The 22,719-nt window shown below is 44.9% G+C and overlaps 11 non-coding genes across 11 annotated transcripts; all 11 read right to left on the bottom strand.

Annotated features, from left to right (window-relative positions):
• Positions 1-1,163: 1,163 nt before the first annotated feature.
• On the bottom strand, positions 1,164-1,234 carry trnag-ccc (transfer RNA glycine (anticodon CCC)). Its single transcript has one exon. It is a non-coding gene; the product is annotated as a tRNA-Gly (tRNA).
• An 889-nt stretch (positions 1,235-2,123) lies between these two features.
• On the bottom strand, positions 2,124-2,194 carry trnag-ccc (transfer RNA glycine (anticodon CCC)). Its single transcript has one exon. It is a non-coding gene; the product is annotated as a tRNA-Gly (tRNA).
• A 1,367-nt stretch (positions 2,195-3,561) lies between these two features.
• Positions 3,562-3,632, bottom strand: trnag-ccc (transfer RNA glycine (anticodon CCC)). Its single transcript has one exon. It is a non-coding gene; the product is annotated as a tRNA-Gly (tRNA).
• A 1,847-nt stretch (positions 3,633-5,479) lies between these two features.
• Positions 5,480-5,550, bottom strand: trnag-ccc (transfer RNA glycine (anticodon CCC)). Its single transcript has one exon. It is a non-coding gene; the product is annotated as a tRNA-Gly (tRNA).
• Positions 5,551-7,397: 1,847 nt separating this feature from the next.
• trnag-ccc (transfer RNA glycine (anticodon CCC)) lies at positions 7,398-7,468 on the bottom strand. The gene has a single exon. It is a non-coding gene; the product is annotated as a tRNA-Gly (tRNA).
• Positions 7,469-9,315: 1,847 nt separating this feature from the next.
• Positions 9,316-9,386, bottom strand: trnag-ccc (transfer RNA glycine (anticodon CCC)). Its single transcript has one exon. It is a non-coding gene; the product is annotated as a tRNA-Gly (tRNA).
• An 889-nt stretch (positions 9,387-10,275) lies between these two features.
• Positions 10,276-10,346, bottom strand: trnag-ccc (transfer RNA glycine (anticodon CCC)). The gene has a single exon. It is a non-coding gene; the product is annotated as a tRNA-Gly (tRNA).
• A 2,324-nt stretch (positions 10,347-12,670) lies between these two features.
• trnag-ccc (transfer RNA glycine (anticodon CCC)) lies at positions 12,671-12,741 on the bottom strand. The gene has a single exon. It is a non-coding gene; the product is annotated as a tRNA-Gly (tRNA).
• A 2,803-nt stretch (positions 12,742-15,544) lies between these two features.
• Positions 15,545-15,615, bottom strand: trnag-ccc (transfer RNA glycine (anticodon CCC)). The gene has a single exon. It is a non-coding gene; the product is annotated as a tRNA-Gly (tRNA).
• A 409-nt stretch (positions 15,616-16,024) lies between these two features.
• On the bottom strand, positions 16,025-16,095 carry trnag-ccc (transfer RNA glycine (anticodon CCC)). Its single transcript has one exon. It is a non-coding gene; the product is annotated as a tRNA-Gly (tRNA).
• Positions 16,096-22,261: 6,166 nt separating this feature from the next.
• trnag-ccc (transfer RNA glycine (anticodon CCC)) lies at positions 22,262-22,332 on the bottom strand. The gene has a single exon. It is a non-coding gene; the product is annotated as a tRNA-Gly (tRNA).
• Between the last annotated feature and the right edge of the window lie 387 nt (positions 22,333-22,719).

The raw sequence follows: 22,719 nt of genomic DNA, 5'->3' as shown, positions 1-22,719 counted from the left end.
TTCAGATGGCACACTCAAGTACTCCAATGGCACAACCTGGATTATCTAGAGGCAATGCAGTTCATTGGAGATTGCGATAGAGCAGAGGAGTACAGAAAGGGCTTTGAAACGTTCCAAATGTCCGGATATTTCAACACAGCCAACATTAAGGTACGTCTGGCAAAGAGAAGAAGCGGCAGCAGCCCAAAAGGGAACCAGACCCTTGCGCCAGCCAGGAATCGAACGCGGGTCGCAAGAAGAGGAATCTAACATGATACCCCAACACCATTAGCACACACCAAGGGCAATTTTTATGCCTCCTAATAATGGGATGAGCCTGAAAACCAGACCACAATCTGTTGACAAAGGACTAGAGAGAATGACATAAAACATTCCCAGAAAGGGAATCCATGGCTAACAATTGGGGAGAATGCACAGAAGCAAAACGACTTGACCATTATGGAAATAAGCAACATAAAAAAGAACAGTCTATTTTCAAGTTGCAGATGGCACACTTAAGTAATCCAATGGCACAACCTGGATTATGTACAGGCAAAGCAGTTCATTGGAGATTGCGATAGAGCAGAGGAGTACAGAAAGGGCTTTGAAACGTTCCAAATGTCCGGATATTTCAACACAGCCAACATTAAGGTACGTCTGGCAAAGAGAAGAAGCGGCAGCAGCCCAAAAGGGAACAGGACCCTTGCGCCAGCCCGGAATCGAACGCAGGTCGCAAGAAGGGGAATCTAACATGATACCCCAACACCACTAGCACACACCAAGGGCAATTTTTATGCCTCCTAATAATGGGATGAGCCTGAAAACCAGACCACAATCTGTTGACAAAGGACTAGAGAGAATGACATAAAACATTCCCAGAAAGGGAATCCATAGCTAACAATTGGGGAGAATGCACAGAAGCAAAACGACTTGACCATTATGGAAATAAGCAACATAAAAAAGAACAGTCTATTTTCAAGTTGCAGATGGCACACTCAAGTAATCCAATGGCACAACCTGGATTATGTCCAGGCAAAGCAGTTGATTGGAGATTGCGATAGAGCAGAGGAGTACAGAAAGGGCTTTGAAACGTTCCAAATGTCCGGATATTTCAACACAGCCAACAGTAAGGTAAGTCTGGCAAAGAGAAGAAGCGGCAGCAGCCCCAAATGGAACAAGACCCTTGCGCCAGCTGGGAATCGAACCCAGGTCGCAAGAATGGGAATCTTGCATGATACCCCTACACCACTGGCACACAGAGTGGCCATGGTTTATGCCTCCTAATAAAGGGATGAGTCTGAAAACCAGACCACAATCTGTTTTCAAAGGACAAGAGAGAATGACATGAAACATTCCCAGAAACGGAATCCATAGCTAACAATTAGGGAGAATGCACAGAAACAAAACGACTTGACCATTAAGGAAAGAAGCAGCATAAAAAAGAACAGTCTATTTTCACATTTCAGATGGCACACTCAAGTAATCCAATGGCACAACCTGGATTATCTAGAGGCAATCCAGTTCATTGGAGATTGCGATACAGCAGAGGAGTACAGAAAGGGCTTTGAAACGTTCCAAATGTCCGGATATTTCAACACAGCCAACATTAAGGTACGTCTGGCAAAGAGAAGAAGCGGCAGCAGCCCAAAAGGGAACAGGACCCTTGCGCCAGCCTGGAATCGAACGCAGGTCGCAAGAAGGGGAATCTAACATGATACCCCAACACCACTAGCACACACCAAGGGCAATTTTTATGCCTCCTAATAATGGGATGAGCCTGAAAACCAGACCACAATCTGTTGACAAAGGACTAGAGAGAATGACATAAAACATTCCCAGAAAGGGAATCCATGGCTAACAATTGGGGAGAATGCACAGAAGCAAAACGACTTGACCATTATGGAAATAAGCAACATAAAAAAGAACAGTCTATTTTCAAGTTGCAGATGGCACACTTAAGTAATCCAATGGCACAACCTGGATTATGTACAGGCAAAGCAGTTCATTGGAGATTGCGATAGAGCAGAGGAGTACAGAAAGGGCTTTGAAACGTTCCAAATGTCCGGATATTTCAACACAGCCAACATTAAGGTACGTCTGGCAAAGAGAAGAAGCGGCAGCAGCCCAAAAGGCAACAGGACCCTTGCGCCAGCCGGGAATCGAACCCGGGTCGCAAGAATGGGAATCTTGCATGATACCCCTACACCACTGGCACACAGAGTGGCCATGGTTTATGCCTCCTAATAAAGGGATGAGTCTGAAAACCAGACCACAATCTGTTGACAAAGGACGAGAGAATGACATGAAACATTCCCAGAAAGGGAATCCATAGCTAACAATTGGGGAGAATGCACAAAAACAAAACGACTTGACCATTAAGGAAAGAAGCAGCATAAAAAAGAACAGTCTATTTTCACATTTCAGATGGCACACTCAAGTAGTCCAATGGCATAACCTGGATTATGTGCAGGCAAAGCAGTTCATTGGAGATTGCGATAGAGCAGAGGAGTACAGAAAGGGCTTTGAAACGTTCCAAATGTCCGGATATTTCAACACAGCCAACATTAAGGTACGTCTGGCAAAGAGAAGAAGCGGCAGCAGCCCAAAAGGGAACAGGACCCTTGCGCCAGCCTGGAATCGAACGCAGGTCGCAAGAAGGGGAATCTAACATGATACCCCAACACCACTAGCACACACCAAGGGCAATTTTTATGCCTCCTAATAATGGGATGAGCCTGAAAACCAGACCACAATCTGTTGACAAAGGACTAGAGAGAATGACATAAAACATTCCCAGAAAGGGAATCCATAGCTAACAATTGGGGAGAATGCACAGAAGCAAAACGACTTGACCATTATGGAAATAAGCAACATAAAAAAGAACAGTCTATTTTCAAGTTGCAGATGGCACACTCAAGTAATCCAATGGCACAACCTGGATTATGTCCAGGCAAAGCAGTTGATTGGAGATTGCGATAGAGCAGAGGAGTACAGAAAGGGCTTTGAAACGTTCCAAATGTCCGGATATTTCAACACAGCCAACATTAAGGTACGTCTGGCAAAGAGAAGAAGCGGCAGCAGCCCAAAAGGGAACAGGACCCTTGCGCCAGCCCGGAATCGAACGCAGGTCGCAAGAAGGGGAATCTAACATGATACCCCAACACCACTAGCACACACCAAGGGCAATTTTTATGCCTCCTAATAATGGGATGAGCCTGAAAACCAGACCACAATCTGTTGACAAAGGACTAGAGAGAATGACATAAAACATTCCCAGAAAGGGAATCCATAGCTAACAATTGGGGAGAATGCACAGAAGCAAAACGACTTGACCATTATGGAAATAAGCAACATAAAAAAGAACAGTCTATTTTCAAGTTGCAGATGGCACACTCAAGTAATCCAATGGCACAACCTGGATTATGTCCAGGCAAAGCAGTTGATTGGAGATTGCGATAGAGCAGAGGAGTACAGAAAGGGCTTTGAAACGTTCCAAATGTCCGGATATTTCAACACAGCCAACAGTAAGGTAAGTCTGGCAAAGAGAAGAAGCGGCAGCAGCCCCAAATGGAACAAGACCCTTGCGCCAGCTGGGAATCGAACCCAGGTCGCAAGAATGGGAATCTTGCATGATACCCCTACACCACTGGCACACAGAGTGGCCATGGTTTATGCCTCCTAATAAAGGGATGAGTCTGAAAACCAGACCACAATCTGTTGACAAAGGACGAGAGAATGACATGAAACATTCCCAGAAAGGGAATCCATAGCTAACAATTGGGGAGAATGCACAAAAACAAAACGACTTGACCATTAAGGAAAGAAGCAGCATAAAAAAGAACAGTCTATTTTCACATTTCAGATGGCACACTCAAGTACTCCAATGGCACAACCTGGATTATCTAGAGGCAATGCAGTTCATTGGAGATTGCGATACAGCAGAGGAGTACAGAAAGGGCTTTGAAACGTTCCAAATGTCCGGATATTTCAACACAGCCAACATTAAGGTACGTCTGGCAAAGAGAAGAAGCGGCAGCAGCCCAAAAGGCAACAGGACCCTTGCGCCAGCCCGGAATCGAACCCGGGTCGCAAGAATGGGAATCTTGCATGATACCCCTACACCACTGGCACACAGAGTGGCCATGGTTTATGCCTCCTAATAAAGGGATGAGTCTGAAAACCAGACCACAATCTGTTTTCAAAGGACAAGAGAGAATGACATGAAACATTCCCAGAAACGGAATCCATAGCTAACAATTAGGGAGAATGCACAGAAACAAAACGACTTGACCATTAAGGAAAGAAGCAGCATAAAAAAGAACAGTCTATTTTCACATTTCAGATGGCACACTCAAGTACTCCAATGGCACAACCTGGATTATCTAGAGGCAATGCAGTTCATTGGAGATTGCGATAGAGCAGAGGAGTACAGAAAGGGCTTTGAAACGTTCCAAATGTCCGGATATTTCAACACAGCCAACATTAAGGTACGTCTGGCAAAGAGAAGAAGCGGCAGCAGCCCAAAAGGGAACCAGACCCTTGCGCCAGCCAGGAATCGAACGCGGGTCGCAAGAAGAGGAATCTAACATGATACCCCAACACCATTAGCACACACCAAGGGCAATTTTTATGCCTCCTAATAATGGGATGAGCCTGAAAACCAGACCACAATCTGTTGACAAAGGACTAGAGAGAATGACATAAAACATTCCCAGAAAGGGAATCCATGGCTAACAATTGGGGAGAATGCACAGAAGCAAAACGACTTGACCATTATGGAAATAAGCAACATAAAAAAGAACAGTCTATTTTCAAGTTGCAGATGGCACACTTAAGTAATCCAATGGCACAACCTGGATTATGTACAGGCAAAGCAGTTCATTGGAGATTGCGATAGAGCAGAGGAGTACAGAAAGGGCTTTGAAACGTTCCAAATGTCCGGATATTTCAACACAGCCAACATTAAGGTACGTCTGGCAAAGAGAAGAAGCGGCAGCAGCCCAAAAGGGAACAGGACCCTTGCGCCAGCCCGGAATCGAACGCAGGTCGCAAGAAGGGGAATCTAACATGATACCCCAACACCACTAGCACACACCAAGGGCAATTTTTATGCCTCCTAATAATGGGATGAGCCTGAAAACCAGACCACAATCTGTTGACAAAGGACTAGAGAGAATGACATAAAACATTCCCAGAAAGGGAATCCATAGCTAACAATTGGGGAGAATGCACAGAAGCAAAACGACTTGACCATTATGGAAATAAGCAACATAAAAAAGAACAGTCTATTTTCAAGTTGCAGATGGCACACTCAAGTAATCCAATGGCACAACCTGGATTATGTCCAGGCAAAGCAGTTGATTGGAGATTGCGATAGAGCAGAGGAGTACAGAAAGGGCTTTGAAACGTTCCAAATGTCCGGATATTTCAACACAGCCAACAGTAAGGTAAGTCTGGCAAAGAGAAGAAGCGGCAGCAGCCCCAAATGGAACAAGACCCTTGCGCCAGCTGGGAATCGAACCCAGGTCGCAAGAATGGGAATCTTGCATGATACCCCTACACCACTTGCACACAGAGTGGCCATGGTTTATGCCTCCTAATAAAGGGATGAGTCTGAAAACCAGACCACAATCTGTTGACAAAGGACGAGAGAATGACATGAAACATTCCCAGAAAGGGAATCCATAGCTAACAATTGGGGAGAATGCACAAAAACAAAACGACTTGACCATTAAGGAAAGAAGCAGCATAAAAAAGAACAGTCTATTTTCACATTTCAGATGGCACACTCAAGTACTCCAATGGCACAACCTGGATTATCTAGAGGCAATGCAGTTCATTGGAGATTGCGATACAGCAGAGGAGTACAGAAAGGGCTTTGAAACGTTCCAAATGTCCGGATATTTCAACACAGCCAACATTAAGGTACGTCTGGCAAAGAGAAGAAGCGGCAGCAGCCCAAAAGGCAACAGGACCCGTGCGCCAGCCCGGAATCGAACCCGGGTCGCAAGAATGGGAATCTTGCATGATACCCCTACACCACTGGCACACAGAGTGGCCATGGTTTATGCCTCCTAATAAAGGGATGAGTCTGAAAACCAGACCACAATCTGTTTTCAAAGGACAAGAGAGAATGACATGAAACATTCCCAGAAACGGAATCCATAGCTAACAATTAGGGAGAATGCACAGAAACAAAACGACTTGACCATTAAGGAAAGAAGCAGCATAAAAAAGAACAGTCTATTTTCACATTTCAGATGGCACACTCAAGTACTCCAATGGCACAACCTGGATTATCTAGAGGCAATGCAGTTCATTGGAGATTGCGATAGAGCAGAGGAGTACAGAAAGGGCTTTGAAACGTTCCAAATGTCCGGATATTTCAACACAGCCAACATTAAGGTACGTCTGGCAAAGAGAAGAAGCGGCAGCAGCCCAAAAGGGAACCAGACCCTTGCGCCAGCCAGGAATCGAACGCGGGTCGCAAGAAGAGGAATCTAACATGATACCCCAACACCATTAGCACACACCAAGGGCAATTTTTATGCCTCCTAATAATGGGATGAGCCTGAAAACCAGACCACAATCTGTTGACAAAGGACTAGAGAGAATGACATAAAACATTCCCAGAAAGGGAATCCATGGCTAACAATTGGGGAGAATGCACAGAAGCAAAACGACTTGACCATTATGGAAATAAGCAACATAAAAAAGAACAGTCTATTTTCAAGTTGCAGATGGCACACTTAAGTAATCCAATGGCACAACCTGGATTATGTACAGGCAAAGCAGTTCATTGGAGATTGCGATAGAGCAGAGGAGTACAGAAAGGGCTTTGAAACGTTCCAAATGTCCGGATATTTCAACACAGCCAACATTAAGGTACGTCTGGCAAAGAGAAGAAGCGGCAGCAGCCCAAAAGGGAACAGGACCCTTGCGCCAGCCCGGAATCGAACGCAGGTCGCAAGAAGGGGAATCTAACATGATACCCCAACACCACTAGCACACACCAAGGGCAATTTTTATGCCTCCTAATAATGGGATGAGCCTGAAAACCAGACCACAATCTGTTGACAAAGGACTAGAGAGAATGACATAAAACATTCCCAGAAAGGGAATCCATAGCTAACAATTGGGGAGAATGCACAGAAGCAAAACGACTTGACCATTATGGAAATAAGCAACATAAAAAAGAACAGTCTATTTTCAAGTTGCAGATGGCACACTCAAGTAATCCAATGGCACAACCTGGATTATGTCCAGGCAAAGCAGTTGATTGGAGATTGCGATAGAGCAGAGGAGTACAGAAAGGGCTTTGAAACGTTCCAAATGTCCGGATATTTCAACACAGCCAACAGTAAGGTAAGTCTGGCAAAGAGAAGAAGCGGCAGCAGCCCCAAATGGAACAAGACCCTTGCGCCAGCTGGGAATCGAACCCAGGTCGCAAGAATGGGAATCTTGCATGATACCCCTACACCACTGGCACACAGAGTGGCCATGGTTTATGCCTCCTAATAAAGGGATGAGTCTGAAAACCAGACCACAATCTGTTGACAAAGGACGAGAGAATGACATGAAACATTCCCAGAAAGGGAATCCATAGCTAACAATTGGGGAGAATGCACAAAAACAAAACGACTTGACCATTAAGGAAAGAAGCAGCATAAAAAAGAACAGTCTATTTTCACATTTCAGATGGCACACTCAAGTACTCCAATGGCACAACCTGGATTATCTAGAGGCAATGCAGTTCATTGGAGATTGCGATACAGCAGAGGAGTACAGAAAGGGCTTTGAAACGTTCCAAATGTCCGGATATTTCAACACAGCCAACATTAAGGTACGTCTGGCAAAGAGAAGAAGCGGCAGCAGCCCAAAAGGCAACAGGACCCTTGCGCCAGCCCGGAATCGAATCCGGGTCGCAAGAATGGGAATCTTGCATGATACCCCTACACCACTGGCACACAGAGTGGCCATGGTTTATGCCTCCTAATAAAGGGATGAGTCTGAAAACCAGACCACAATCTGTTTTCAAAGGACAAGAGAGAATGACATGAAACATTCCCAGAAACGGAATCCATAGCTAACAATTAGGGAGAATGCACAGAAACAAAACGACTTGACCATTAAGGAAAGAAGCAGCATAAAAAAGAACAGTCTATTTTCACATTTCAGATGGCACACTCAAGTACTCCAATGGCACAACCTGGATTATCTAGAGGCAATGCAGTTCATTGGAGATTGCGATAGAGCAGAGGAGTACAGAAAGGGCTTTGAAACGTTCCAAATGTCCGGATATTTCAACACAGCCAACATTAAGGTACGTCTGGCAAAGAGAAGAAGCGGCAGCAGCCCAAAAGGGAACCAGACCCTTGCGCCAGCCAGGAATCGAACGCGGGTCGCAAGAAGAGGAATCTAACATGATACCCCAACACCATTAGCACACACCAAGGGCAATTTTTATGCCTCCTAATAATGGGATGAGCCTGAAAACCAGACCACAATCTGTTGACAAAGGACTAGAGAGAATGACATAAAACATTCCCAGAAAGGGAATCCATGGCTAACAATTGGGGAGAATGCACAGAAGCAAAACGACTTGACCATTATGGAAATAAGCAACATAAAAAAGAACAGTCTATTTTCAAGTTGCAGATGGCACACTTAAGTAATCCAATGGCACAACCTGGATTATGTACAGGCAAAGCAGTTCATTGGAGATTGCGATAGAGCAGAGGAGTACAGAAAGGGCTTTGAAACGTTCCAAATGTCCGGATATTTCAACACAGCCAACATTAAGGTACGTCTGGCAAAGAGAAGAAGCGGCAGCAGCCCAAAAGGGAACAGGACCCTTGCGCCAGCCCGGAATCGAACGCAGGTCGCAAGAAGGGGAATCTAACATGATACCCCAACACCACTAGCACACACCAAGGGCAATTTTTATGCCTCCTAATAATGGGATGAGCCTGAAAACCAGACCACAATCTGTTGACAAAGGACTAGAGAGAATGACATAAAACATTCCCAGAAAGGGAATCCATAGCTAACAATTGGGGAGAATGCACAGAAGCAAAACGACTTGACCATTATGGAAATAAGCAACATAAAAAAGAACAGTCTATTTTCAAGTTGCAGATGGCACACTCAAGTAATCCAATGGCACAACCTGGATTATGTCCAGGCAAAGCAGTTGATTGGAGATTGCGATAGAGCAGAGGAGTACAGAAAGGGCTTTGAAACGTTCCAAATGTCCGGATATTTCAACACAGCCAACAGTAAGGTAAGTCTGGCAAAGAGAAGAAGCGGCAGCAGCCCCAAATGGAACAAGACCCTTGCGCCAGCTGGGAATCGAACCCAGGTCGCAAGAATGGGAATCTTGCATGATACCCCTACACCACTGGCACACAGAGTGGCCATGGTTTATGCCTCCTAATAAAGGGATGAGTCTGAAAACCAGACCACAATCTGTTTTCAAAGGACAAGAGAGAATGACATGAAACATTCCCAGAAACGGAATCCATAGCTAACAATTAGGGAGAATGCACAGAAACAAAACGACTTGACCATTAAGGAAAGAAGCAGCATAAAAAAGAACAGTCTATTTTCACATTTCAGATGGCACACTCAAGTAATCCAATGGCACAACCTGGATTATCTAGAGGCAATCCAGTTCATTGGAGATTGCGATACAGCAGAGGAGTACAGAAAGGGCTTTGAAACGTTCCAAATGTCCGGATATTTCAACACAGCCAACATTAAGGTACGTCTGGCAAAGAGAAGAAGCGGCAGCAGCCCAAAAGGGAACAGGACCCTTGCGCCAGCCTGGAATCGAACGCAGGTCGCAAGAAGGGGAATCTAACATGATACCCCAACACCACTAGCACACACCAAGGGCAATTTTTATGCCTCCTAATAATGGGATGAGCCTGAAAACCAGACCACAATCTGTTGACAAAGGACTAGAGAGAATGACATAAAACATTCCCAGAAAGGGAATCCATGGCTAACAATTGGGGAGAATGCACAGAAGCAAAACGACTTGACCATTATGGAAATAAGCAACATAAAAAAGAACAGTCTATTTTCAAGTTGCAGATGGCACACTTAAGTAATCCAATGGCACAACCTGGATTATGTACAGGCAAAGCAGTTCATTGGAGATTGCGATAGAGCAGAGGAGTACAGAAAGGGCTTTGAAACGTTCCAAATGTCCGGATATTTCAACACAGCCAACATTAAGGTACGTCTGGCAAAGAGAAGAAGCGGCAGCAGCCCAAAAGGCAACAGGACCCTTGCGCCAGCCGGGAATCGAACCCGGGTCGCAAGAATGGGAATCTTGCATGATACCCCTACACCACTGGCACACAGAGTGGCCATGGTTTATGCCTCCTAATAAAGGGATGAGTCTGAAAACCAGACCACAATCTGTTGACAAAGGACGAGAGAATGACATGAAACATTCCCAGAAAGGGAATCCATAGCTAACAATTGGGGAGAATGCACAAAAACAAAACGACTTGACCATTAAGGAAAGAAGCAGCATAAAAAAGAACAGTCTATTTTCACATTTCAGATGGCACACTCAAGTAGTCCAATGGCATAACCTGGATTATGTGCAGGCAAAGCAGTTCATTGGAGATTGCGATAGAGCAGAGGAGTACAGAAAGGGCTTTGAAACGTTCCAAATGTCCGGATATTTCAACACAGCCAACATTAAGGTACGTCTGGCAAAGAGAAGAAGCGGCAGCAGCCCAAAAGGGAACAGGACCCTTGCGCCAGCCTGGAATCGAACGCAGGTCGCAAGAAGGGGAATCTAACATGATACCCCAACACCACTAGCACACACCAAGGGCAATTTTTATGCCTCCTAATAATGGGATGAGCCTGAAAACCAGACCACAATCTGTTGACAAAGGACTAGAGAGAATGACATAAAACATTCCCAGAAAGGGAATCCATAGCTAACAATTGGGGAGAATGCACAGAAGCAAAACGACTTGACCATTATGGAAATAAGCAACATAAAAAAGAACAGTCTATTTTCAAGTTGCAGATGGCACACTCAAGTAATCCAATGGCACAACCTGGATTATGTCCAGGCAAAGCAGTTGATTGGAGATTGCGATAGAGCAGAGGAGTACAGAAAGGGCTTTGAAACGTTCCAAATGTCCGGATATTTCAACACAGCCAACATTAAGGTACGTCTGGCAAAGAGAAGAAGCGGCAGCAGCCCAAAAGGGAACAGGACCCTTGCGCCAGCCTGGAATCGAACGCAGGTCGCAAGAAGGGGAATCTAACATGATACCCCAAAACCACTAGCACACACCAAGGGCAATTTTTATGCCTCCTAATAATGGGATGAGTCTGAAAACCAGACCACAATCTGTTGACAAAGGACTCGAGAGAATGACATAAAACATTCCCAGAAAGGGAATCCATAGCTAACAATTGGGGAAAATGCACAGAAGCAAAACGACTTGACCATTATGGAAATAAGCAGCATGAAAAAGAACAGTCTATTTTCAAGTTGCAGATGGCACACTCAAGTAGTCCAATGGCATAACCTGGATTATGTGCAGGCAAAGCAGTTCAATGGAGATTGCGATAGAGCAGAGGAGTACAGAAAGGGCTTTGAAACGTTCCAAATGTCCGGATATTTCAACACAGCCAACATTAAGGTACGTCTGGCAAAGAGAAGAAGCGGCAGCAGCCCAAAAGGGAACCAGACCCTTGCGCCAGCCAGGAATCGAACGCGGGTCGCAAGAAGAGGAATCTAACATGATACCCCAACACCATTAGCACACACCAAGGGCAATTTTTATGTCTCCTAATAAAGGGATGAGCCTGAAAACCAGACCACAATCTGTTGACAAAGGACTAGAGAGAATGACATAAAACATTCCCAGAAAGGGAATCCATGGCTAACAATTGGGGAGAATGCACAGAAGCAAAACGACTTGACCATTATGGAAATAAGCAACATAAAAAAGAACAGTCTATTTTCAAGTTGCAGATGGCACACTTAAGTAATCCAATGGCACAACCTGGATTATGTACAGGCAAAGCAGTTCATTGGAGATTGCGATAGAGCAGAGGAGTACAGAAAGGGCTTTGAAACGTTCCAAATGTCCGGATATTTCAACACAGCCAACATTAAGGTACGTCTGGCAAAGAGAAGAAGCGGCAGCAGCCCAAAAGGGAACAGGACCCTTGCGCCAGCCCGGAATCGAACGCAGGTCGCAAGAAGGGGAATCTAACATGATACCCCAACACCACTAGCACACACCAAGGGCAATTTTTATGCCTCCTAATAATGGGATGAGTCTGAAAACCAGACCACAATCTGTTGACAAAGGACGAGAGAATGACATGAAACATTCCCAGAAAGGGAATCCATAGCTAACAATTGGGGAGAATGCACAAAACCAAACGACTTGACCATTAAGGAAAGAAGCAGCATAAAAAAGAACAGTCTATTTTCACATTTCAGATGGCACACTCAAGTACTCCAATGGCACAACCTGGATTATCTAGAGGCAATGCAGTTCATTGGAGATTGCGATACAGCAGAGGAGTACAGAAAGGGCTTTGAAACGTTCCAAATGTCCGGATATTTCAACACAGCCAACATTAAGGTACGTCTGGCAAAGAGGAGAAGCGGCAGCAGCCCAAAAGGCAACAGGACCCTTGCGCCAGCCGGGAATCGAACCCGGGTCGCAAGAATGGGAATCTTGCATGATACCCCTACACCACTGGCACACAGAGTGGCCATGGTTTATGCCTCCTAATAAAGGGATGAGTCTGAAAACCAGACCACAATCTGTTTTCAAAGGACAAGAGAGAATGACATGAAACATTCCCAGAAACGGAATCCATAGCTAACAATTAGGGAGAATGCACAGAAACAAAACGACTTGACCATTAAGGAAAGAAGCAGCATAAAAAAGAACAGTCTATTTTCACATTTCAGATGGCACACTCAAGTAATCCAATGGCACAACCTGGATTATCTAGAGGCAATCCAGTTCATTGGAGATTGCGATACAGCAGAAGAGTACAGAAAGGGCTTTGAAACGTTCCAAATGTCCGGATATTTCAACACAGCCAACATTAAGGTACGTCTGGCAAAGAGAAGAAGCGGCAGCAGCCCAAAAGGGAACAGGACCCTTGCGCCAGCCTGGAATCGAACGCAGGTCGCAAGAAGGGGAATCTAACATGATACCCCAACACCACTAGCACACACCAAGGGCAATTTTTATGCCTCCTAATAATGGGATGAGCCTGAAAACCAGACCACAATCTGTTGACAAAGGACTAGAGAGAATGACATAAAACATTCCCAGAAAGGGAATCCATAGCTAACAATTGGGGAGAATGCACAGAAGCAAAACGACTTGACCATTATGGAAATAAGCAACATAAAAAAGAACAGTCTATTTTCAAGTTGCAGATGGCACACTCAAGTAATCCAATGGCACAACCTGGATTATGTCCAGGCAAAGCAGTTGATTGGAGATTGCGATAGAGCAGAGGAGTACAGAAAGGGCTTTGAAACGTTCCAAATGTCCGGATATTTCAACACAGCCAACATTAAGGTACGTCTGGCAAAGAGAAGAAGCGGCAGCAGCCCAAAAGGGAACAGGACCCTTGCGCCAGCCTGGAATCGAACGCAGGTCGCAAGAAGGGGAATCTAACATGATACCCCAACACCACTAGCACACACCAAGGGCAATTTTTATGCCTCCTAATAATGGGATGAGTCTGAAAACCAGACCACAATCTGTTGACAAAGGACGAGAGAATGACATGAAACATTCCCAGAAAGGGAATCCATAGCTAACAATTGGGGAGAATGCACAAAACCAAACGACTTGACCATTAAGGAAAGAAGCAGCATAAAAAAGAACAGTCTATTTTCACATTTCAGATGGCACACTCAAGTACTCCAATGGCACAACCTGGATTATCTAGAGGCAATGCAGTTCATTGGAGATTGCGATACAGCAGAGGAGTACAGAAAGGGCTTTGAAACGTTCCAAATGTCCGGATATTTCAACACAGCCAACATTAAGGTACGTCTGGCAAAGAGAAGAAGCGGCAGCAGCCCAAAAGGGAACCAGACCCTTGCGCCAGCCAGGAATCGAACGCGGGTCGCAAGAAGAGGAATCTAACATGATACCCCAACACCATTAGCACACACCAAGGGCAATTTTTATGCCTCCTAATAAAGGGATGAGCCTGAAAACCAGACCACAATCTGTTGACAAAGGACTAGAGAGAATGACATAAAACATTCCCAGAAAGGGAATCCATGGCTAACAATTGGGGAGAATGCACAGAAGCAAAACGACTTGACCATTATGGAAATAAGCAACATAAAAAAGAACAGTCTATTTTCAAGTTGCAGATGGCACACTTAAGTAATCCAATGGCACAACCTGGATTATGTACAGGCAAAGCAGTTCATTGGAGATTGCGATAGAGCAGAGGAGTACAGAAAGGGCTTTGAAACGTTCCAAATGTCCGGATATTTCAACACAGCCAACATTAAGGTACGTCTGGCAAAGAGAAGAAGCGGCAGCAGCCCAAAAGGGAACAGGACCCTTGCGCCAGCCCGGAATCGAACGCAGGTCGCAAGAAGGGGAATCTAACATGATACCCCAACACCACTAGCACACACCAAGGGCAATTTTTATGCCTCCTAATAATGGGATGAGCCTGAAAACCAGACCACAATCTGTTGACAAAGGACTAGAGAGAATGACATAAAACATTCCCAGAAAGGGAATCCATAGCTAACAATTGGGGAGAATGCACAGAAGCAAAACGACTTGACCATTATGGAAATAAGCAACATAAAAAAGAACAGTCTATTTTCAAGTTGCAGATGGCACACTCAAGTAATCCAATGGCACAACCTGGATTATGTCCAGGCAAAGCAGTTGATTGGAGATTGCGATAGAGCAGAGGAGTACAGAAAGGGCTTTGAAACGTTCCAAATGTCCGGATATTTCAACACAGCCAACATTAAGGTACGTCTGGCAAAGAGAAGAAGCGGCAGCAGCCCAAAAGGGAACAGGACCCTTGCGCCAGCCTGGAATCGAACGCAGGTCGCAAGAAGGGGAATCTAACATGATACCCCAACACCACTAGCACACACCAAGGGCAATTTTTATGCCTCCTAATAATGGGATGAGTCTGAAAACCAGACCACAATCTGTTGACAAAGGACGAGAGAATGACATGAAACATTCCCAGAAAGGGAATCCATAGCTAACAATTGGGGAGAATGCACAAAACCAAACGACTTGACCATTAAGGAAAGAAGCAGCATAAAAAAGAACAGTCTATTTTCACATTTCAGATGGCACACTCAAGTACTCCAATGGCACAACCTGGATTATCTAGAGGCAATGCAGTTCATTGGAGATTGCGATACAGCAGAGGAGTACAGAAAGGGCTTTGAAACGTTCCAAATGTCCGGATATTTCAACACAGCCAACATTAAGGTACGTCTGGCAAAGAGGAGAAGCGGCAGCAGCCCAAAAGGGAACAGGACCCTTGCGCCAGCCGGGAATCGAACCCGGGTCGCAAGAATGGGAATCTTGCATGATACCCCTACACCACTGGCACACAGAGTGGCCATGGTTTATGCCTCCTAATAAAGGGATGAGTCTGAAAACCAGACCACAATCTGTTTTCAAAGGACAAGAGAGAATGACATGAAACATTCCCAGAAAGGGAATCCATAGCTAACAATTGGGGAGAATGCACAAAAACAAAACGACTTGACCATTAAGGAAAGAAGCAGCATAAAAAAGAACAGTCTATTTTCACATTTCAGATGGCACACTCAAGTACTCCAATGGCACAACCTGGATTATCTAGAGGCAATGCAGTTCATTGGAGATTGCGATACAGCAGAGGAGTACAGAAAGGGCTTTGAAACGTTCCAAATGTCCGGATATTTCAACACAGCCAACATTAAGGTACGTCTGGCAAAGAGAAGAAGCGGCAGCAGCCCAAAAGGCAACAGGACCCTTGCGCCAGCCGGGAATCGAACCCGGGTCGCAAGAATGGGAATCTTGCATGATACCCCTACACCATTAGCACACACCAAGGGCAATTTTTATGCCTCCTAATAATGGGATGAGCCTGAAAACCAGACCACAATCTGTTGACAAAGGACTAGAGAGAATGACATAAAACATTCCCAGAAAGGGAATCCATGGCTAACAATTGGGGAGAATGCACAGAAGCAAAACGACTTGACCATTATGGAAATAAGCAACATAAAAAAGAACAGTCTATTTTCAAGTTGCAGATGGCACACTTAAGTAATCCAATGGCACAACCTGGATTATGTACAGGCAATCCAGTTCATTGGAGATTGCGATACAGCAGAGGAGTACAGAAAGGGCTTTGAAACGTTCCAAATGTCCGGATATTTCAACACAGCCAACATTAAGGTACGTCTGGCAAAGAGAAGAAGCGGCAGCAGCCCAAAAGGGAACAGGACCCTTGCGCCAGCCCGGAATCGAACGCAGGTCGCAAGAAGGGGAATCTAACATGATACCCCAACACCACTAGCACACACCAAGGGCAATTTTTATGCCTCCTAATAATGGGATGAGTCTGAAAACCAGACCACAATCTGTTGACAAAGGACTCGAGAGAATGACATAAAACATTCCCAAAAAGGGAATCCATAGCTAACAATTGGGGAAAATGCACAGAAGCAAAACGACTTGACCATTATGGAAATAAGCAGCATGAAAAAGAACAGTCTATTTTCAAGTTGCAGATGGCACACTCAAGTAGTCCAATGGCATAACCTGGATTATGTGCAGGCAAAGCAGTTCATTGGAGATTGCGATAGAGCAGAGGAGTACAGAAAGGGCTTTGAAACGTTCCAAATGTCCGGATATTTCAACACAGCCAACATTAAGGTACGTCTGGCAAAGAGAAGAAGCGGCAGCAGCCCAAAAGGGAACAGGACCCTTGCGCCAGCCCGGAATCGAACGCAGGTCGCAAGAAGGGGAATCTAACATGATACCCCAACACCACTAGCACACACCAAGGGCAATTTTTATGCCTCCTAATAATGGGATGAGTCTGAAAACCAGACCACAATCTGTTGACAAAGGACTCGAGAGAATGACATAAAACATTCCCAGAAAGGGAATCCATAGCTAACAATTGGGGAAAATGCACAGAAGCAAAACGACTTGACCATTATGGAAATAAGCAGCATGAAAAAGAACAGTCTATTTTCAAGTTGCAGATGGCACACTCAAGTAGTCCAATGGCATAACCTGGATTATGTGCAGGCAAAGCAGTTCATTGGAGATTGCGATAGAGCAGAGGAGTACAGAAAGGGCTTTGAAACGTTCCAAATGTCCGGATATTTCAACACAGCCAACATTAAGGTACGTCTGGCAAAGAGAAGAAGCGGCAGCAGCCCAAAAGGGAACCAGACCCTTGCGCCAGCCAGGAATCGAACGCGGGTCGCAAGAAGAGGAATCTAACATGATACCCCAACACCATTAGCACACACCAAGGGCAATTTTTATGCCTCCTAATAAAGGGATGAGCCTGAAAACCAGACCACAATCTGTTGACAAAGGACTAGAGAGAATGACATAAAACATTCCCAGAAAGGGAATCCATGGCTAACAATTGGGGAGAATGCACAGAAGCAAAACGACTTGACCATTATGGAAATAAGCAACATAAAAAAGAACAGTCTATTTTCAAGTTGCAGATGGCACACTTAAGTAATCCAATGGCACAACCTGGATTATGTACAGGCAAAGCAGTTCATTGGAGATTGCGATAGAGCAGAGGAGTACAGAAAGGGCTTTGAAACGTTCCAAATGTCCGGATATTTCAACACAGCCAACATTAAGGTACGTCTGGCAAAGAGAAGAAGCGGCAGCAGCCCAAAAGGGAACAGGACCCTTGCGCCAGCCCGGAATCGAACGCAGGTCGCAAGAAGGGGAATCTAACATGATACCCCAACACCACTAGCACACACCAAGGGCAATTTTTATGCCTCCTAATAATGGGATGAGCCTGAAAACCAGACCACAATCTGTTGACAAAGGACTAGAGAGAATGACATAAAACATTCCCAGAAAGGGAATCCATAGCTAACAATTGGGGAGAATGCACAGAAGCAAAACGACTTGACCATTATGGAAATAAGCAACATAAAAAAGAACAGTCTATTTTCAAGTTGCAGATGGCACACTCAAGTAATCCAATGGCACAACCTGGATTATGTCCAGGCAAAGCAGTTGATTGGAGATTGCGATAGAGCAGAGGAGTACAGAAAGGGCTTTGAAACGTTCCAAATGTCCGGATATTTCAACACAGCCAACATTAAGGTACGTCTGGCAAAGAGAAGAAGCGGCAGCAGCCCAAAAGGGAACAGGACCCTTGCGCCAGCCCGGAATCGAACGCAGGTCGCAAGAAGGGGAATCTAACATGATACCCCAACACCACTAGCACACACCAAGGGCAATTTTTATGCCTCCTAATAATGGGATGAGTCTGAAAACCAGACCACAATCTGTTGACAAAGGACTCGAGAGAATGACATAAAACATTCCCAAAAAGGGAATCCATAGCTAACAATTGGGGAGAATGCACAGAAGCAAAACGACTTGACCATTATGGAAATAAGCAGCATGAAAAAGAACAGTCTATTTTCAAGTTGCAGATGGCACACTCAAGTAGTCCAATGGCATAACCTGGATTATGTGCAGGCAAAGCAGTTCATTGGAGATTGCGATAGAGCAGAGGAGTACAGAAAGGGCTTTGAAACGTTCCAAATGTCCGGATATTTCAACACAGCCAACATTAAGGTACGTCTGGCAAAGAGAAGAAGCGGCAGCAGCCCAAAAGGGAACAGGACCCTTGCGCCAGCCCGGAATCGAACGCAGGTCGCAAGAAGGGGAATCTAACATGATACCCCAACACCACTAGCACACACCAAGGGCAATTTTTATGCCTCCTAATAATGGGATGAGTCTGAAAACCAGACCACAATCTGTTGACAAAGGACTCGAGAGAATGACATAAAACATTCCCAGAAAGGGAATCCATAGCTAACAATTGGGGAAAATGCACAGAAGCAAAACGACTTGACCATTATGGAAATAAGCAGCATGAAAAAGAACAGTCTATTTTCAAGTTGCAGATGGCACACTCAAGTAGTCCAATGGCATAACCTGGATTATGTGCAGGCAAAGCAGTTCATTGGAGATTGCGATAGAGCAGAGGAGTACAGAAAGGGCTTTGAAACGTTCCAAATGTCCGGATATTTCAACACAGCCAACATTAAGGTACGTCTGGCAAAGAGAAGAAGCGGCAGCAGCCCAAAAGGGAACCAGACCCTTGCGCCAGCCAGGAATCGAACGCGGGTCGCAAGAAGAGGAATCTAACATGATACCCCAACACCATTAGCACACACCAAGGGCAATTTTTATGCCTCCTAATAAAGGGATGAGCCTGAAAACCAGACCACAATCTGTTGACAAAGGACTAGAGAGAATGACATAAAACATTCCCAGAAAGGGAATCCATGGCTAACAATTGGGGAGAATGCACAGAAGCAAAACGACTTGACCATTATGGAAATAAGCAACATAAAAAAGAACAGTCTATTTTCAAGTTGCAGATGGCACACTTAAGTAATCCAATGGCACAACCTGGATTATGTACAGGCAAAGCAGTTCATTGGAGATTGCGATAGAGCAGAGGAGTACAGAAAGGGCTTTGAAACGTTCCAAATGTCCGGATATTTCAACACAGCCAACATTAAGGTACGTCTGGCAAAGAGAAGAAGCGGCAGCAGCCCAAAAGGGAACAGGACCCTTGCGCCAGCCCGGAATCGAACGCAGGTCGCAAGAAGGGGAATCTAACATGATACCCCAACACCACTAGCACACACCAAGGGCAATTTTTATGCCTCCTAATAATGGGATGAGCCTGAAAACCAGACCACAATCTGTTGACAAAGGACTAGAGAGAATGACATAAAACATTCCCAGAAAGGGAATCCATAGCTAACAATTGGGGAGAATGCACAGAAGCAAAACGACTTGACCATTATGGAAATAAGCAACATAAAAAAGAACAGTCTATTTTCAAGTTGCAGATGGCACACTCAAGTAATCCAATGGCACAACCTGGATTATGTCCAGGCAAAGCAGTTGATTGGAGATTGCGATAGAGCAGAGGAGTACAGAAAGGGCTTTGAAACGTTCCAAATGTCCGGATATTTCAACACAGCCAACATTAAGGTACGTCTGGCAAAGAGAAGAAGCGGCAGCAGCCCAAAAGGGAACAGGACCCTTGCGCCAGCCCGGAATCGAACGCAGGTCGCAAGAAGGGGAATCTAACATGATACCCCAACACCACTAGCACACACCAAGGGCAATTTTTATGCCTCCTAATAATGGGATGAGCCTGAAAACCAGACCACAATCTGTTGACAAAGGACTAGAGAGAATGACATAAAACATTCCCAGAAAGGGAATCCAGAGCTAACAATTGGGGAAAATGCACAGAAGCAAAACGACTTGACCATTATGGAAATAAGCAGCATGAAAAAGAACAGTCTATTTTCAAGTTGCAGATGGCACACTCAAGTAGTCCAATGGCATAACCTGGATTATGTGCAGGCAAAGCAGTTCAATGGAGATTGCGATAGAGCAGAGGAGTACAGAAAGGGCTTTGAAACGTTCCAAATGTCCGGATATTTCAACACAGCCAACATTAAGGTACGTCTGGCAAAGAGAAGAAGCGGCAGCAGCCCAAAAGGGAACCAGACCCTTGCGCCAGCCAGGAATCGAACGCGGGTCGCAAGAAGAGGAATCTAACATGATACCCCAACACCATTAGCACACACCAAGGGCAATTTTTATGTCTCCTAATAAAGGGATGAGCCTGAAAACCAGACCACAATCTGTTGACAAAGGACTAGAGAGAATGACATAAAACATTCCCAGAAAGGGAATCCATGGCTAACAATTGGGGAGAATGCACAGAAGCAAAACGACTTGACCATTATGGAAATAAGCAACATAAAAAAGAACAGTCTATTTTCAAGTTGCAGATGGCACACTTAAGTAATCCAATGGCACAACCTGGATTATGTACAGGCAAAGCAGTTCATTGGAGATTGCGATAGAGCAGAGGAGTACAGAAAGGGCTTTGAAACGTTCCAAATGTCCGGATATTTCAACACAGCCAACATTAAGGTACGTCTGGCAAAGAGAAGAAGCGGCAGCAGCCCAAAAGGGAACAGGACCCTTGCGCCAGCCCGGAATCGAACGCAGGTCGCAAGAAGGGGAATCTAACATGATACCCCAACACCACTAGCACACACCAAGGGCAATTTTTATGCCTCCTAATAATGGGATGAGCCTGAAAACCAGACCACAATCTGTTGACAAAGGACTAGAGAGAATGACATAAAACATTCCCAGAAAGGGAATCCATAGCTAACAATTGGGGAGAATGCACAGAAGCAAAACGACTTGACCATTATGGAAATAAGCAACATAAAAAAGAACAGTCTATTTTCAAGTTGCAGATGGCACACTCAAGTAATCCAATGGCACAACCTGGATTATGTCCAGGCAAAGCAGTTGATTGGAGATTGCGATAGAGCAGAGGAGTACAGAAAGGGCTTTGAAACGTTCCAAATGTCCGGATATTTCAACACAGCCAACATTAAGGTACGTCTGGCAAAGAGAAGAAGCGGCAGCAGCCCAAAAGGGAACAGGACCCTTGCGCCAGCCTGGAATCGAACGCAGGTCGCAAGAAGGGGAATCTAACATGATACCCCAACACCACTAGCACACACCAAGGGCAATTTTTATGCCTCCTAATAATGGGATGAGTCTGAAAACCAGACCACAATCTGTTGACAAAGGACGAGAGAATGACATGAAACATTCCCAGAAAGGGAATCCATAGCTAACAATTGGGGAGAATGCACAAAACCAAACGACTTGACCATTAAGGAAAGAAGCAGCATAAAAAAGAACAGTCTATTTTCACATTTCAGATGGCACACTCAAGTACTCCAATGGCACAACCTGGATTATCTAGAGGCAATGCAGTTCATTGGAGATTGCGATACAGCAGAGGAGTACAGAAAGGGCTTTGAAACGTTCCAAATGTCCGGATATTTCAACACAGCCAACATTAAGGTACGTCTGGCAAAGAGGAGAAGCGGCAGCAGCCCAAAAGGCAACAGGACCCTTGCGCCAGCCGGGAATCGAACCCGGGTCGCAAGAATGGGAATCTTGCATGATACCCCTACACCACTGGCACACAGAGTGGCCATGGTTTATGCCTCCTAATAAAGGGATGAGTCTGAAAACCAGACCACAATCTGTTTTCAAAGGACAAGAGAGAATGACATGAAACATTCCCAGAAACGGAATCCATAGCTAACAATTAGGGAGAATGCACAGAAACAAAACGACTTGACCATTAAGGAAAGAAGCAGCATAAAAAAGAACAGTCTATTTTCACATTTCAGATGGCACACTCAAGTAATCCAATGGCACAACCTGGATTATCTAGAGGCAATCCAGTTCATTGGAGATTGCGATACAGCAGAGGAGTACAGAAAGGGCTTTGAAACGTTCCAAATGTCCGGATATTTCAACACAGCCAACATTAAGGTACGTCTGGCAAAGAGAAGAAGCGGCAGCA

The sequence above is a fragment of the Conger conger genome, chromosome 6, assembly GCF_963514075.1.
Source record: "Conger conger chromosome 6, fConCon1.1, whole genome shotgun sequence".
NCBI classification, from domain to species: domain Eukaryota; kingdom Metazoa; phylum Chordata; class Actinopteri; order Anguilliformes; family Congridae; genus Conger; species Conger conger.
The sequence above is the reverse complement of the archived record's forward strand: the minus strand, read 5'-3'. Positions and strand labels throughout refer to the sequence as shown.